The following is an 18,509-nucleotide window of genomic DNA, read 5'->3' as shown; positions in this document are numbered from 1 at the left end:
CCCTCCAAAAGCGCCTGCCCTTTCAGCACTGACCTTTTACACTGGAAAGAGAAAGCGCCGTTCCGTCAGTTCTGGCCCTCTGACAATGCATGCTTTCTTGGCTCCCTAACGGGAGCCTGGTCCTCGTGTACTATTTTACTCACTTGCACAGTGTTCAGAAGTTACGAAGCAACCAAAGATATCATCTGTGAATTGCACCAGATCATAATAGCAGTCTCCTGCGAGTGTGGGAAACAGAGGGAGGTGAGCGGAAAAACTACTTGTCCCTATCAACTTTGATGAATCCTGCCTCATCCTCAACACAGGTCCATAACCTGAGGCCAGACTAACTTTTATTAACAGTCACAGGCCACATTGGATTTGTTACTGGGTAATTGGCCCAGTGTTAGATGTTAAGGTAGGTGAGCAATTGAATGATCGTGAACACAGTTCGGTATGTTTACTTAAGCAATAGAAAGGGATAGTTATGTACTGCAGGGAAAGAGTTATATCTGAGGGAAAGGCAATTAGGATGACATTTGGCAAGATTTAGTTTGCACTAGATGTGGAAGGAAACGGATGGTATGAGCACAATTGAAACGTGGAGCTTGTTAAAGGAACAGATATCGCGTGTGCTTGATGAGTATGTACCTGTTAGTTATGAAGGAAGTTGTCGAGCGAAGCAGCCGTGGTTTACTAAAGAAATTAAAACTCATGTCAAGAGAAAGTTGGAGGCTTATGTTAGGATTTGACTTGAAGGCTCAGTGAGGGCGATTGAGAGTTACAAGTTGGTTAGGAACAACCTGTACAGAGAGTCCAGAAGAGACAGGAGAGGACATGAGAAGTCGCTTGCGGATAGAATCTTAGAAAACCCTAAGGAATTCTACGTGTATATCAGGAACCAAAGAACGACGAGAGTAAGATGAGGACTAGTCAAAAATAGGAGTGATGAATTGTGTGTGGATTCAGAGGAGGTAGGAAGGCGCTAACGAATATTTTTCGTTAGTATTCATATTGCTTTAAGACAACGGTGTCGAGGAGAATCTGAGATACAGGCTACTAGACTGGATGGTTTGCAATGCGGTTTACAAGGAGGACCTGTTAACAATTCTGGAAGGTGCGAAAATAAATAAGTCCCCTTGGTCAGCTGGGATCTATCCAAGGATTTCCTGGGAAGCCAGGGGGAGATTACAGAGCCTTTGCCTTTGATCTTTATTTTCGATATTGTCTACAAGAATAGCACTCGAAGATTGGAGGATAGCAAAAGTTGTTGCCTTGTTGAAGAAGGGTAATACGGATGACCAAAGTAATCATAGACTAGTAAGCCTTCCCTTTCTTGTAGGAAAGAATATGGAGCTAAGTATGAGCGAGATGATGTATAATCATTCAGCCAGCAACAACTTGATTTCAGCGGGTCCACATGGTTTCATGAGTTTTTCGAGAAGGTGACCAAGCATGTGGATGAGGGTAGGGCACTTGACGTGGTGTACATGACGTCTGTAAAACCTTTGATAAGATTCCACATGTTAGGCTGTTGGAGAAAATGCAGAGGCATGTTATTGACGATGATTTCGCTGTTTGGATTAGAAACTGGCTTTCTGTGAGAAGGCAGCAAGTGGTGGCTAATGAAAATATTCACCCTGGAATCCGGTAAGGAGTGGTGTGGCACAACGATCTGTTTTGGGATCACTGTTGTTTGTCATTTTCGTAAATGACTAAGATGCAGGCATAGGGTGAATGGGTTAGTAAGCTTGCGGATAAAACTAAAGGTGCTGGAGTTGTGGGCAGCGTGGAAAAATGTTGCAGGTTGCAGGGGAGCTGGAATAATTTGCAAAATTGGTCTTAGAGGTGGCAAATAAAGTTCAATGCAGCTAAATGTGAAGTGATTCACTTTGGGAACAATAACAGGAAGGCAGAATACTGAGTTAATGGAAAGATTCTTGGTAATGTGGATGAGCAGAGTGACCTTGGAGTCCATGTACATAGTTTCAAGCCAGGTTGATTTTTTTTTGATTACTTACCGTGTGGAAACAGACCTTGCGGCCCAACAAGTATAAACCGACCCTCCGAGGCGCGACCCAGACAGACCCATTTTCCTACACTTACCCCTTTACCGAACCTGCACATTTTTTGGATTGTGAGGGGAAAAAAGAGTACCGAGCGGAAACCCACACAGATAGCCGCTTGAAGGAGGAATTGAACCCGCGTCGCTGGTGTTGAGATGCATCAGTACTAACCAGGGTGCTCCTGCGAAAGAGTACGACGTCATCGGTTTTATTGGTGAAGGATTGAGTTCCTGAGCATAATGTCATGCTGCAACGAAACAAAACACTTGTGTGGCTCCACTTGGAATATTTTGAACTGCCTGGTCGCCCATTCCAGGAAGAATGTGGAAACATTGGAAAAGTTGCAGACAAGATTGAACAAGATATTGCCTGTCCTGAAGGAATAGTCTTATCAGAAAAATCTGAGAGACTTGGGTCTGTTCTCATCTGAAAGAAGTCTGAGAGCATATTTGATACAGAGTTACAAGATTTTTGCAAGGTTTGTAAAGATGTGCAGCTCAGGTTGAGGTTGAGGGTGCAGGTCTGCTCGCTGAGCTGTTGGCTTGAATCACATCTACAGCTCTGCAATCAAAACTACTCCCGGGAGTTACAAGATGATAAGAGGATTAGATAAGGTAGACGGTGGAACTATTTTTCTTAGGAAGATGATGTCAGCTTGTACGAGTGGTCATAACTTCAAATTGAGGGTTTATAGTTTTAAGCCAGATGTCAGAGGTAGGTTCTTTGCTCAGAAAGAAGGAAGGGTGTGGAATTCCCTGCCTGTCAATGTCGTTAACTCAGCTAAATTATGGAGATGTAAACAATCCTTGGATAAACACATGGATGATGATGGGATAATATAGGGGGATGAGTTTAGATTAGTTCACAGTTCTGCCAACATCGAAAGCCAAAGGGCTTGTGCTGCGCTGTATTGTTTCATTGTTCTACGTTCTAAAGCTAAATCTCCACATCGGGGACCTCCAACCACATGGCATCAATTAAGATTTCACCAGTTTCCACATTTTCCCTCCCTCCACCTGACCTCACTTCAAAACTTCCAACTCAGCACCGTCCTTATGACCTGTCCTATCTGTCCCATTTCCTTCCCACCCATGTGCATCACCCTCCCCTCCAAACTATCAACTCTGCAACCTCCTCCGTGCACCTGTTGCATTCCCACCCACTCAACCTGTCACTAACCATTTCCAGATTTCACTGTCCTCATCGCAAAATGTCCTCCCACCTGTTGTGTATCGCCAGTAAAACTGCGGACATTTCACTCTGCCAATTCCATCAAGTCATTAAGGCAGATATAAATCATGGAAGTCGTATGACTCACATTCCAGCACTTTACTAATTACTTTTTTACAACTTGAAAAATACGCAATAATCCAGATTCTGTATCTTCAATTAAACAACGGACAATCCTGGACTTTTTTTAAACTTTTCACCGTGAACTCCGACCTTGTGCAATGGCTTTTGATACGGTCTCTTATGGAATGCCTACAAACATTTGATCAACTCTGCTTGCAATATGATCAAAGGACTCTGACAAAGTTGTCAAGTGTGTTTTTCCATTCAACAAATGATGTTGACTCAGTTTGAACCTAATCATCTTTTCTCAACGTCCTGCAATTTCTTTTTTCACGATTGTCTCTCGCAGTTTCCAAATGACAGATAAGATATTGGAACAGATGGAAGCCATTCGTCCCATTAGGTCAGCTCCAAGTTTTAATGAGGTCACGTCTGATTTGGTTAATTCTTAATGGCACTTTTCCGCCTTATCCCCATTCTTCTTGATTCCCAAAGTGACGAATTGTGCGGCTGTCTCAACCTTGATTATACTCAGCCTTGACAGCCCTTCAGTGTAAAGAATTCTGCAGATTTACTACTCTCTGAAAGACAGAATGTCCTCCTCATCTGTGTCTTAAATGATTACCGGTTCCCCTGAGATTAGGCTCTATATATTCTTCTCAAATTTCGTTTTTCATTAAATATCTTTAGTCCCAGTCTTCTGGAAACTGACACTGATCGTTGGCAACATTTCCTCCACAACATCAACCCACCCATCCGCACTGCACCCTCCCCATCATTATAAACAGACCATAAACATCTCCAGTTAACCTTCTTTGTTCCAAAAAGAAGAATCCCAACCTCAGTAATTTCTCGACAAAAGGGCTTTGCTCATCGCTGGACATCATGCAAGGCGGAGAATTGCGAAGCAGTTTGGGGAAAATATCGCCACTGGGAAGGTTAAAACAAAACAAGGGAAAATAACAGTGAGTGCATGTCTCCAGCTTTGGAAAACTTTAGAATCTCTTTGGGAAGTGAAACCACAGGTGAATGAAATATGGATTGTCCCACTTAACACAGCCAGCCTTTCAGAGGCCACGACTGTTGATTCTGCTGTTCTCTAGACATGAACCAATGTGAGACATTGAAAGGATTTTCATTCCTGCGCGTCAGGAATTGAAACCTCGCCACGGCTACAAGACCACGCGAAGACTCAGGTACAAACAAGTTACGAAAAAGACACGAAGAGAGCTGGACTCCTGTTGTAGAAAAGTTGGGTGCTGTGACGTGGATGTGTTTCCAGCGGGTGCAGGATTGTTGCCACTTCACTGCAGTGAATGTCCCAGGATTTATTTTGCAAAAGAAAAACTGATACAGGACATCAATCACTTCGTGAAGGGCAGGCTGAAGTTTGAATTCGTGAAAAGCCTGTTTTTGGATCGGACAATGAGTCAGTTCACCCCGTCTCTGTTGCGTAATTGGTCAACACGTTCATCCATTAACCGAACGGTTGGTGGTTTGGGACGTTCCAGGGTCGGATCTCTCACTGCTCATACTTCATTGGCTTTCTTTCCTGCACAGCTCCGTGTTTTTAATGTTGTCACGAAAATGTGCCCCAAACAGGAATCTTATCCAAAATCGCAAAGGAATTTCTGTATCGTTTCAATGGCTAATGCAAAGGACTGTGGATGTTGGGAATCTGAAAAAAAAATAGAACATTCTGGGGAATGTCAACAGGTTTGTCAGTACTACTGGGAGAAAACGGAGTTCTGATGACGTTCTGAAGAAGTCTAGAAACGTTGAATCGCCTTTTCCAAGCCAAGATCCGGTTCGACCCGCTGAGTAATTTTCTGCATTTTCCGCCGTCGTTTAAGCTGAATATAGATCCCACCTATCGTGGTAAAACACCCAGACCCACTTTGTCCCCACATTTCATCGATTTTAAAGCTGTGGGTTTTGAATTCAAATAAACCAAACAATGATTCACTACTGCTAATCTCCCCAGGGACAGAGACCTGGAAATGAGAGCCCAGTGCATCCATTGGTAGTTGTGGCCGAGTGGGTAAGGCGATGGACTTGATGTCTCATTGGGACATTCCCACGCAGGTTCGAGCCCTGTCAACTGCGGAGAATCTGAGTAGCCTTTCGCTTTTGGAGATTCAGATCACGGCGGGGAGAATCACTTCATCCAGGTCATGAATGGTGCAAATCTCCAGTTCACTCAATGAACTGCACAGATGCGCACTGGTTTTGCCAAATTTGTTTAGACTCGTTATGACACAGCATAAACCCTCCAGCTTACGATAAAACCAGTAACACAGAAACGATTTATGCTGTACAGGACTCTGCAACAATTCGATTGGCCAAGAACGACACCAAGTAAACATTCAGCACTTCATTTCTAAAGTAAGAGAGAGATTAATTAAAAAAAAACCAATGTATTTCTATTACCCATTTTGATGTTCCATTCGATAATGCTATTCAGATAAAACTCCCAGCTAATGTTTACAAAACAGCACTTCTTTATCAAAACCAGGTAGCTGTAGGTTCTTGTCTTCGGATCTTCCTGTCTCTTCTTTGTCCCTGTTGGGAGATTCTGTGTCAAAGATCACGGATCGAAAAGTTATTTTCCACATATATATTTTTTCAAGAAGATTGTTACATGCAAGGTCTTAGCAGTCCTCCTCTCAACTGTTCAAAGTCCACCATCTCATACTCCAGAGCATCTGATTGGGTCCTTGTTTATTTTTAAAGACTTTCAAGAGACGCAATTAAAATTTGAATTGAAATTTATATATTTTCCTGATTAAAATTTAAACTGAGTGGCCAAACTCGAACTATTTATGTCTCCAGGCAATGAACGAATTGAATTGTTCGACCCAGGATTACGTCGTTGTCTTATTGAGAACACTTGTTTCTGTGTCTGGTTGTTCTGCTGCTTTTAAATCTCTTAAATGTGCACTAATATGTTTAAAACACATCGCCTCTCCAGGAAACAATGAACCATCATAATGAAGATATGTTTTCATTTTTATTTTTAAATACTTTACCCTAACATATCGATAAATTTCATACAATTTCGGCTTAGCTTTTTCCTATATAAACATATAAAACATGAAATAAAGACAATCTCATCTGAACACCATCAGTTGAATCTGCGATAACGTATCTGTGATTTCATTCTACTGACCCACAACATGCATGATTTTTAAAGTGAACGTCTCTTCCATAAGAAGCCAACGAAATACTCTCATATTATTACATATATACAACGTTTTAGCGGATTGTGGTCTGTGTACATAACCTCTCCGATCCATTATTCGTGGCACATACATTACATTTGTAACACCAGTACCAAACTCAATAGCTTTTCTTTCGATTGGGGAACATTTCTTCTGATAGATGTTGATTTTCTATGAAAAGTTATCAACTGGCAGTTCTTCCCCATGCTCATTTTTCCCGTTGGAGTACACCTCCAACTTAACGACCATCGATGGCTACTTTAAAAGTTTTTTTAGATGTTTGGTGCAGGTAATGCTGGTTTGCTGGTTAATATCGGCTTCAAATGGTCAATTGCCACGTGACATGTTGCTGTACACCGAAAAGTAGTGTTTTTCTTCAGCAAATCGGTTAACGATGCCAGTATACTAGTACAGTTTGGAACAAACTTCTGATAGAGTCCGCTGAGTCTGAAGAATTAAAGAAACTCTTTCTTTGAGGTTGAGCATGGCAATTCCTCAGAAGCCTTCATCCTCACGTTCCAGAGGGTGCTCAACCTGCCATGACCGATGTTACATCCCAAGAACATCACCTCTGCTTCCTTGAATTCTGTTTTTTATATGTTTGTCATCAGTTTCGCTTCTCGGTGTCGTTCAAAGAGCTCTGCCAACAGACCCTTGTGATCATTCCTTGAATTGCTAAGGATCACTACATCGTCCAAATAGATTACACAATTTGTCAACCCGGCCACAACTCTGTACAAGTGTCTTTGGGTGTGCCGGGCTTGTTCCTCATTCAAAAGTGCATCACTTTAAACTGATATAGCCTATATGGAGTTACAAGCGCAGAGATTTGTTCACCAACTTTGACAATGGTACCTTCCAGTAGCCACGCATTATGCCCGACTTGGTGATGTAACTGGCTTGTCCGACTTTCTGGATGCAGTCCTCCAATCTAGAAGTTGGACATGAGTTCGATTTTGTAACGGCGTTGGCCGTTCCATAATCCACACGAAATTCAACACAAATCATCTGGTTTGGTAACTAAGACAATCAGCGAACTCCACGCGCTCTGGCTTGGTTCAATGATGTTCTCGTCGAGTATGGTGTTCACCTGCATCTGGTCCTGTTAGCCTTTGAGACGATTAAGTCGAGAGGGATACTGCTTTATCGCAGCAGAATTCCCTACATCTACTTCGTGTTCAATTGCTTTCGTCCTTTCCATGTGATTCTTGCATGTACCCTGACTCTGTCGGAACAAAAAATCTTTCAACACTTTTCTATGCTCCTGAGACAGACAGCTTTCTAATCCATCCCACTCCTCAAGGAGTTCATCATTTTAGAATCTGTTTTGAGGTACATCAAAATTCAAAGCAACTGAATTCGATTCCTCACTCTGCTGGGCAGTAACGAACAACTCTTCCTCCAGTTCTTCCTTTGAAGTGTAATACGTTTTCAACATGTTCACATGACATACCCAATACAGTTTTATTTTCTATCTGTCATCTTTGCTAAATAGTTCAACTGACACAACTTTTTCACAGGGACCAGTAAACCTAACTTTAAAGGGATCACCTATGATTGATATCAGTACTGACAAGTTATCCCTGTGGGAAAACTTCTGAGTCCCAGATTTTTATCTGCCACCTGCGTAATTCTACGCTGTGCCATCTTTGGGTGCAGTTTTGCTGAATCACCGACCAAATTTAGTCTCTCCCTCACTTTCGATACATGATTTAATTATGTGATCTTCGACTTTGACCCTGTCATTTGTTTCCTTAATTAATTCCAAAGGGCAATCACTTCATGTGCGAATATGAACTAAAAAGAAATTGACTAAATGGATTCGTTTGGAACATTCTTAATGGCAAACAATACGAATGGGATATCTTTTTCCCAATCATTCGGGTAATCTTGACAGTACGCTCTCTTCAAGTTCTTCAAGGCCTTAAGACATCTTTCTGAAGCGCCCATGGATTCAGGAAGATATGCACTAGATTTAAAGTGTTGTATCTCAGCTATCAATAACCTCCTTAAACAGTCGAGCAGTAAAATTTGACCCTTAGTGCGACAGAATCTGACTAGTTAGGTCATAGTGTGTGAAGAAAGCTACTAACTCCTCGAACAGAATTATGGCCTTGATTCTCCTGGAAGGAATTGCCATTGGAAATATGGATAGCACATCTATTGTAGTCCACAAGCACTCGTTCTGACATTTAGTTCTCGGGAGGGGATGCACGCAATCAATTATAATCCACCTGAAAGATTCTCCAACTGTGGTAATTGGCAACAAAGGCGCGTTTTTATTGCCGCCTGAGGCTTACCTGCCATTTGACATGTATGACACTGTCAGAAAAATCCAACCACATCCCGTTTTCATTCCAGGCCAATAGAAATGTTTAGTATTTAGCTTGCATGTTTCGTATCCCTCGGTGACCCCCTATAGGCAGTTCATGTGCTACCCATAACACTTCCTCTCCGTGTGGTATTTGCATCACAATCTTGTGTACTTCGGCCCACTACAGAAATCACATCAAGTAGTGTATCAGCTGACCTAAATTCAACTTCTTCATCTTTCTTTTTACTTGTCACTTGGTGCTGTGACTATTGAGAGTGGAATCTGTTTAACACACAGTCTGGGAAAATAGAAAGATATTTCTGTTTTAACTCCTCAGTTTCTTCGTCTTCCTTGGGCTTCTCCACAATAAGGGGAGTCACTTCCAAATTGGATCTTGCCAAATAATTTCCAAGCACAAGCTGAATTCATGGAACTGACACTCTGTCTATCATGCCCAGCGTAAATTTCCCCGGCTTAAATTGGTGCTCCAACCTGATCTTACATAAGGGAACGCTAAATTTCTACTCATATATCCCACAAATTATGACACTCATGGGAAACAGATATGAAAGGGTACATATTCGCCCATCCCTTACTTCCAGCGACTGGTTAGATCCTGTCACTCTCAAAATTATAGCTTCTTGTCTGCTCCCCCGTTCTTTCTGAGTAAACGTTACCACAGCGGCAGATTCTTTGTAGAGATCAGATAATAACTCCATAACCAGCCCCTGCCGAGGCTGCACATCCGTCTGCAACTCCTCAGCTCTTCTTGCGGTCTCCTGTATTACCTTCATTAATGCCACCAGTTTAGCTTCTTTAAACACTTTTATTTTCCACAACGCCTTTAATTAACGACAAGTACTGTGTCTTTATGTATTCAACTTTGCCAGAATGGAAACAGCTGAGGCCTTTCACCTCCTTTTCACTCTCTTGGACTTCTTTTTTTCCTGCTCTAATATCTTGCAAGTGCGCCCGGTTCTTTGTTTAGTAATGAAGAATCTCCCCTTCTGCCAATTTCGATCCTCCACAGGACGAATATCTGTTCAAAAGCTTGTCTTATGCACCAGCATGTACTCATTTACTAATGCTGCTCCCCTTCTGACTTTCCGAAATCTTTTCTCCTCCACGTCAATTCTTGCAATCTCTGAAAGTGTGTTTTTGAACTCCTCCAGCAGAATTATCTCTCTAATTGCCTGAAATATCCTCTCTTTATCCAAATAAGAATCCATCCATCAAAAGTATTGTGTTTATTTCTTTTTAACTCAACATAAGTCTGATCTGTGTTTCAGAAACGCTCTCGCTTTACTTCTGGTACCGGTTCAGAAACACTGAAAGTAGCCTATTTTAATCATTCATAATCTTTTCACACCTCACGTAATATCATACCAAATCCCTTACTCGCTCTGACTTCGAGTTTAGTCTGAACTCGCATTACCCATAAATCTTCGGACCATTTCATCTGCCTAGCCATGTTTTTCCTTGAAATGAAGAAGGCTTCAACATCATCCTCATTAAAATGTTGCGGAGTGGTGACACATTTACATATATCACTAATTTCTCTTTTAATTTCCATCCTGTTAACTTGACTTTGCTGACAAAATCGCAACTTCTCAAGTTCAAGTTTTCTCTCTCCTTCTCTCTCTTCTCTGTTCCTTTCTTATCTCCCTTTGCTCATCCAAGGAACTTCTCTCTCTTTTTCCTCCCTCTCTATCTCCTTTCTCTCTGTTTCTCTGTCTCTCTCTCCTTCTCTTCTCTCACTTTTCTCATTCTTCTCCCCCTTTCCTTCTCTCTCCCTCTCGCTTTCCTCTCTCTCACTTTGTTTATCTTCTCACTCCATTTTCCTCTAGACTAATTTAATTTTTTCTACCTCAACTGCACTAAGTTGTTTTTCCGTTACAGCTTAGTGTTTGTGTAACTCCTTCAACCACTTTATTTTGTCCTTGGTTAATCCCAAATCTAACTTATTTGCTAATACTAAAGGTATGGCATTTTCTTTCATTCTAAACTTTCTTGGCAAATTTGAGAATCATCTTCAAATCTCAGAACGTCTGTTACAATGTTAAGACATTTCTCTCTCTTATATTTAATCAACCACAAGTCTCCAAAAATAATCACTTTGTCTCACTTGCGTTTTATTTAAAGATCTAGTATACTAATCTGGAAGTGTTTCAATTTGCTGGGAATTTTCGTTTCCCGAAATCTATTCAAAGTTGTCCAAACAGGTTCAAATCCAGGACGATCTCCAAGATTGTTAGGACACAAGGTAAACACTCCTGTGAAATTTTAAACCAGCAACACAGAAAATACCGGAAGAAACATCAAAGCAGCGCTTCACACGAGGCTCTAACAGCACTGATGATGTTCCCTCGCCAGGGAACGAAACGTTTGCAGCAAAAACTTCCAGCTCGGCGAGCAGAACCACAACAACGGATACCCGAGCTACAAATCTTCAATCAGATTTTAAACACAGGAAATAATTGTCCCTTGCAGGAATCTACAATTTCGAGTGGCTGAGGGCTACTAAAAGTAAAAATTCACAACGTCATGTCTGAAAATATAACAGAGAATATTTAACGAAACACTATTGACAATTTCTTTCTCTAAGCTATCTTTTAACTTCCCTTCGATAATACGAGTCCGATACATTCCCCACTAAGATTGACAAACAACACTTCTCATCTTAAAAAACTAGCAGCAGTCGGTGCTTGTCTTCAGAGCTTCCAATGTCTTCTTTTCTCTTTGTTTGTAATTTTTGCGTCACCAATTACTGAACCAAAAGTTACTTTTAAGAGATATTTCTCAGCAGTCTGCTAAATGCTGGATCTTAACAGTTCTCTTCTGAACTGTTCAATTTTTCCGGTCTTATATCCAAGAGCATCTGATTGTTTCATTGGCTTTTAACATTGTCAATAAAATCAAACCAAACTTGTTTGGAATTAATTTTTTTTCAGGGTATATTTTAAACTGGTTGGCCGAATGCAAATTTGTTTTTCATTTCCAGGCAATGATATAATTGAGTTCTTGAAACCAGTGTTACGTTGTGGCGTTTTGAGAACACTTCGTTCTGTGTCCGGTAGTTCTGCTACTATTAAGTCTCTGAAAGGTGCACCGATATCTTCATAAGACCAATGAGCCATGTGTTGGTAAATGAGTCGAGAACAGTGCGCAAATAGGCCTAAAGACATTCTCTGTGCTGGAGAAATCTGTGAACCTGCGGTGAGCACCTATGCTGAGGTGCAAGGACAACGTCTGCAAAATATACCTGAGCCATGAAAGAGTGGATTCGACTCTCCCCTGATCTTTCTGTCAGACAGGATATCCTTTGGAACGTTCGGACTGGGTATACAGTGCACATTCCTTGAATTAGTCCCTTGGGGAATCAGGAAGATAAAATCCTGATCATAGACCAGCTGAGTGCAATTCCCTCGCTTCTCAATAACCAATGTGTTATATAACCCTGGTCCTTCCTTCACATACTCCCTGCGTTTGTGTAAAACAGATCTTTGTCCTCGCAGCCTGGCACTCAGAGGGAGATGCACGTGCGACAGGACAAAACTAGAAAGAGACACGACATGGAAGTGTGTCATCTGTCAATTGTTTAGCCTGATGATTTGTTTTTGCCGGCTGCTGTCCTATCATATTGGGTTTGGGTTTGTGGGTTTTTTGGAATTTGCAAGTTACACATGAGTACCGTGTGTGACTATTTAACTGCACTGTCCATGTTCACTTCAACGGTTCACATTGCCTGGAGAAGTGTCTGGAATTCCACCTAAAGCTGCCTTTTTCCGAGAAACTCACGGACGTGAAACACAAGGAACTGGTAGAACCTGAAGACATCTTCCCCGCAGGAAGTAGGTTTGCCTACTTCCAGAAACTCAACCGGTGCTACAAATCTTCTCAAACCTCAGCCCCTGTTGGGATTGTGCCTGTGTGACTCCCTCTGTGGGTGAAAAAGTGGATCGATTCATCAAGGGTATTTCAACACAGTGAGACCATGTCAAACCTCTCTCCATTTGTTGTGTCATTTAAGATCACAGTGATAATCCCATTTACACTTGACCTGGAGACATCAGAACACGCAAAATTATGGGTCAAATGGAAACGGGGACTAGAATACATGGATAAGTATGAACAAAACAGCATAGAGGGCTGAATGGACAATTGTCACGTTGTCACAAATAATGTAGGACAGGGAGAAACTGGTCTGCAGCGAAAATGATCAGAACTGAAATGTCAAAAGCAGTGTAGGTTTGCTCACTGAGCTGAAAGTTTGAGATCCAGACGTATCATTACATGGCTAGGTAACATCATCAGTGGAACCTCTCAGTGTAGCGAAGCTGTTGTCTCTTTGCTTTCTATTTATACATTTGTCCTGGATGGGGTTCGTGAGGTTTGTGGTGATGTCATTTCCTTTTCATTTTCTGAGAGATTGATAGATGATATCTAGATATATGTATTTGTTTATGACGTTGTGGATGGAGTGCCGGGAGGAAGAAACCGACAGCAACTGACGTCACAGTCGAAAGAATGTACAACGGAGAACTACAAACTTGCGGATACAGAAAAACGACAAACACTGACCAAATACTTAACTGCACCAGCAACCATCCCAACACACACAAACGAAGCTTGTCATAACACTATTCCAACGAGCCACCATACACTGCAGCGCAGGCGAACTTCGGAAAACAGAGGAGAACCACCTATACAACGTATTCAAGAAGAACAGACACTCAAAAAGTACAGTCCGCAGATTCCTCGAGAACAAACCACGGCAAGCAGACCACACACAGCCAGAAACACTAACCACCTTACCATCCATCAAAGAAGTTTCAGAAATGACAGCCAGACTTAAGACCCCTCGGAATCGTAGTAGCAAACAAACCCACCAACACTCTCAAATAAAAACGAACAAACTTAAAAGACCAAGTACAACTCATGGACAAAACCAACATTATCTACAAAATTCCATGCAAGGACTGCCACAAAGACAACGTAGGACAAACAGGAAGAAGGTTAGCCACCAGGATACACGAACACCAGCTATCCACAAAAAGACACAACCCTCTCTCCATCGTAGCCCTACAAACGGATGAAAGAAAAACATTTCGCCTGGGACAACACATCTATCCTGGTACAGGCTAAGCAAAGATATGCCAGAGAATTCCTAGAGGCTTGGTACTCCAACACAACGCCATAAACAAACATGTAGATCTAGATACCATCTGTCAACCACTCGGAAAACGAAAAGGAAATGACATCACTACAAATCCCAGGAACTCCATCCAGCACAAACATATAAATAGAAAACTGGAGACAACAGCTTCGCTTCACTGCGAGGTCGCCACTGATGATGTTACCTAGCCAGGTAATGAAACGTCTGGATCTCAAACCTACATCTCAGTGAACAAACCTACACTCGAAACCTCAACCTGAGCTATAAACCTGACAACAGCAGTGTAATTGATGAAAGGGACGACAGGGTGTCTGTTGTTTTCCGTGGTTCTCTACTGTTTCTGATTCAGGGCTCCCAGCGCTCTGGCCCAAGTTCGATTTCCAGTCGAGGAATGGGAATTTTCCTGTGCTCGTTTGTCGTAGTGGCAGTATTCCTAAAGCAGGAAATGATGGATGTGGCTGAGAAGTGGTCATGTTTTGTCAAAAAACACGATTCAGGTTAACGTAAGACAAAGAGCTGCGGATGCTGGAAATGTGAAACAAAAACATGGAATGTTAGAGAAAATCAGTGCCTGGCAGTATCCATGGAGCAAAGTAGAGCTAGTGTTTCAGATCGACAGAAGCAGGTTCGTTCGGTATTTCAACATTGTAATGCAGGCATATTTTCAGTATTATGTGTGGAATCATCATATTTATCAAAACTTCTCATTAGTTGCCAACCGTCACTTTTACAAATTTAAAAGGTTTTATTTGGCGGTAACGCTGCTTCCGTTTCCATGAGCTGGTGACAAGCTATGCTTTAATGGTTACCTTTTTCTTTTCCTTTCTGTCACTTAGCAGCCATGTCAAGTGGACAATTGACCCTTTCAGTGTCTTCCACAATGTGAGTTTCCATTTGTCTTTCTATGTCTGTTCATTGTCACCTTCTTTCACAGTCTCTGTCCAAATCCCTCATTTCCCATTTCTGGTCTTTGGAAACTCTGACTGCAGAAGACAGTGTGAAAGTGCAGCTGATGAGGCAATTTCTCCTCCCGCTGACTGGACTGTGGAGAACTGGGCTCACATTCTCCAGATAATATATCTGTCACTTAGGCCTGAGGCCTTCGACATGTTTCCTTTTAAATTCCAAATACAATTCATAATATTTTGCTTTTGGTGTAAAATTAATGTACAGTTACAGCAGAGAATGATCAGCGTGGGATATCCGCACTGATTCCTGCCTCACCTCGTTCTTCCCAACAAACTGAGAATGAAGGAAGGAGAATAAACGAGGAGGTGAAACAAAAGCACTTCTAGAACCAAGGTAAGAAACTCCAAATAGAATTAGCAGAACAAAGCAATGAGGTGTCAAAGTGGTCCTTACTCGACGTAATTGTTCGGTGTTCGAGATGGGAAAGCTATCCAGCCTGAGGCACCTTCATGTCTGTTGTTGTTGACTGAATCAGAAAGCAGAGGTTTCACGAGACCTACACTTGTCTCACTTTGCTGTCCCCACATCCTCCCCTGACCAGGTTTACATTTTTCTGCTCTTCTATGAGGTAAATGATACAACGTCATTTCATGTCTATCACTTTCTCAGTTCCAGTTCCAACATGGCTTCGATTTCAGAGCACGTGTGAAGGTTTGACTGCAAATCCATTCATTCCTGTTGCGAAATGACTGAGTCGCTAACATGCGAACTGCACCAAAGCATGATTCAGGATTTCTGATGTTGGTTCATTCGCGTTGAAAAACAGCAGACAAAATCAAAATGAGGCCTTTCAGAGACTATCTTGGGATTCATTTGACAGAGAGGCGACATCAACAATCCGTGGTGCACTGTGACACCAGCAAATAAATGTTACTTTGTTTTCAAATCGGGTTGCCTTCGCACTGAAAGCAAACGCGGTACTATTGTTACAGAAAGGGTGAGGGCACGGAAACTGCATTCCTTATCAGGATGATAATTGCTGCTGTACACTCCGGCGCACGTTCAGGCCAAGGTATGAGAGCAGCTTAACAAAGTTTCAGACAGTAATTAATTGTAATTCCTTTCCATTTCACTTCTACAGCAGGTATGGATTGTTTGCATCCAATTAGAAGGAGTATGGTAGTAGATACACGGAGAAACTACCACGGCAAATCCCGCGCCAATCATCTTGCTGTTTTTTTCAGTGTTGTCGGGTCTAAATCCGAGCAATCCATCGTTAGCAGCAGCATGACGATTCGTCATGCTCATGAGTTGAAAGGTTCAAGAAACTAACTCATTCCCTCCTTCTCCGGGGTATCTTCGGATGATCAGTGAATCATATCTCATTGATAGAGTCATATTTCTAAAAATGTCAGGTTCTAAGCAGACACCTGCAATCGGTCGTGAACAAGTAAAGAAGCGGAGTGAGGAAGTCAAATAAAAGTGCATGGCAATGATGACTAGAACGCATGAGGCAGGAAGTTATCGTGGAGCTGGTGGTGTTAGGCTCAGTGTTGATGCCAATGGGTCTGCCTACACTGCCCAATGTTGATTCTGGCTCACACTCACTCCAGGTCAATTCATCACAATAACCCTCTTCCTCTTGGTGTGAGGATCCCTCTGGGTGTGTGAACGCCGTCAATGGACCAAGAAAGGATGGACACATTCTCCTTATTCTATCAGTTTAAACAGGTGAACAGTACAGTTTGAAACCAATGTAAGTGCACATTAACTTTCCCTGTACATTTTCAATGGAGAATGTTAAACTGTGAAATGTCTGTTCAAAAGCGGGCATTGATTGCAATTCTCAACAAAAAAGAAAAACATTTCCAAACTTTTGTGATGAGGTGGTTAAAGAACTACAAGTGTGGATGTGTAAACGCACTTCCAGTGGAGGCACTGTGACTCGGTTTGTTAAAGTGCTTCTCTAGTAAACAAGAGAACTTGGGATTCAAATGCCAGTTGTGGATGTCCAATCTTTCAAAGGCTCATTGTTTCATCTTCTTCAAATGTCATATTGCTGATCCCGTTGCTTTCTGATTTGAGCTCAGCCTTTTGTGATTTGATGCTCCTAGAGTTATTCCCTCCTTTTTTCTCCACCAATGAATGTTGTTTCTTGCTGACTGATAATACAAACTGGAACCTCTTTCCATTGTCCCACAAAAACTTCTTTTCTTCTCTTCTGTTGTGCTTGCTCTTTCACTCCCAGTTTTAGTGGGAATGACGAGTTGAGGCAGCAGACACTGCAGATTTTACGGGAAATGTTGTGGCCATAGCACAGACACCAAGAGCTGATCATCTGCATTCTCTGTAGTTACCAATCATTCATCTTTCACCAACAGTAAATACATCATTGTCATCCTATATTTCGAATGAAACTGCTTTTATTTCCGGAGGAAAAGATGTTGTATTTAGAATTCGAAAGACTCATAACATGTTGAATAACATGTTGGAGGAAGTGCCCACCAACCCAATCTCCACTCCCAGCACCTTCCCCTGCAACCGCAGGAAATGCAAAACTTGCGCCCACACCAACTCCCTCAATTCCCTCCAAGGCCCCAAGGGATCCTTCCATATCCGCCACAAGTTCACCTGTACCTCCACACACATCATCTATTGCATCTTCTGCACCCGATGGGGCCTCCTCTATATTGGGGAGACGGGCCGCCTACTTTCGGAACGCTTCAGGGAATACCTCTGGGATGCCCGGACCAACCAACCTAACCGCCCCGTGGCTCAACACTTTAACTATCCCTCCCACTCCACCGAGGACATGCAGGTCCTTGGACTCCTCCATCGGCAGAACATAACAACACGACTGTTGGAGGAAGAGCGCCTCATCTTCCGTCTGGGAACCCTCCAACCACAAGGAATGAACTCAGATTTCTCCAGTTTCCTCATTTCCCCTCCCCCCACCTTGTCTCAGTCGGTTCCCTCAACTCAGCACCGCCCTCCTAACCTGCAATCTTCTTCCTGACCTCTCCGCCCCCACACCACTCCGGCCTATCACACTCACCTTGACCTCCTTCCACCTATCACATCTCCATCGCCCCTCCCCCAAGTCCCTCCTCCCTACCTTTTATCTTAGCCTGCCTGGCACACTCTCCTCATTCCTGATGAAGGGCTCTGGCCCGAAACGTTGAACTTCCTGTTCCTTGGATGCTGCCTGACCTGCTGTGCTTTAACCAGCAACACATTTTCGGAGTTGAGGATTAAACAAATCAGCCAGGATCTCATTGAACGTTGACGCTGACGGGATGGCCCAAATGGCTTCCATCTGCACCAATGCCATTTCTGTGAATTTGAAAATGCTGGAGACCATTATAACGAAAGTAAAGCAGATAGCTTAGAAAAGATGATCGTAAACTCAGTCAACATCTTTCGTTGAAAGGAAAATCACACTTTGGCAATTTGACAGAGATTTTTTGCTGACATGACATGAAGATTTTTTCAAGGAAGCAGATAGATGAACTCTATTTCTATTTCTAGCAGAGAGTCAATATGGGGCCAAA

This window comes from Hemiscyllium ocellatum, unplaced genomic scaffold (genome assembly GCF_020745735.1).
Source record: "Hemiscyllium ocellatum isolate sHemOce1 unplaced genomic scaffold, sHemOce1.pat.X.cur. scaffold_285_pat_ctg1, whole genome shotgun sequence".
In the NCBI taxonomy this organism is placed as follows: domain Eukaryota; kingdom Metazoa; phylum Chordata; class Chondrichthyes; order Orectolobiformes; family Hemiscylliidae; genus Hemiscyllium; species Hemiscyllium ocellatum.
The sequence above is the reverse complement of the archived record's forward strand: the minus strand, read 5'-3'. Positions refer to the sequence as shown.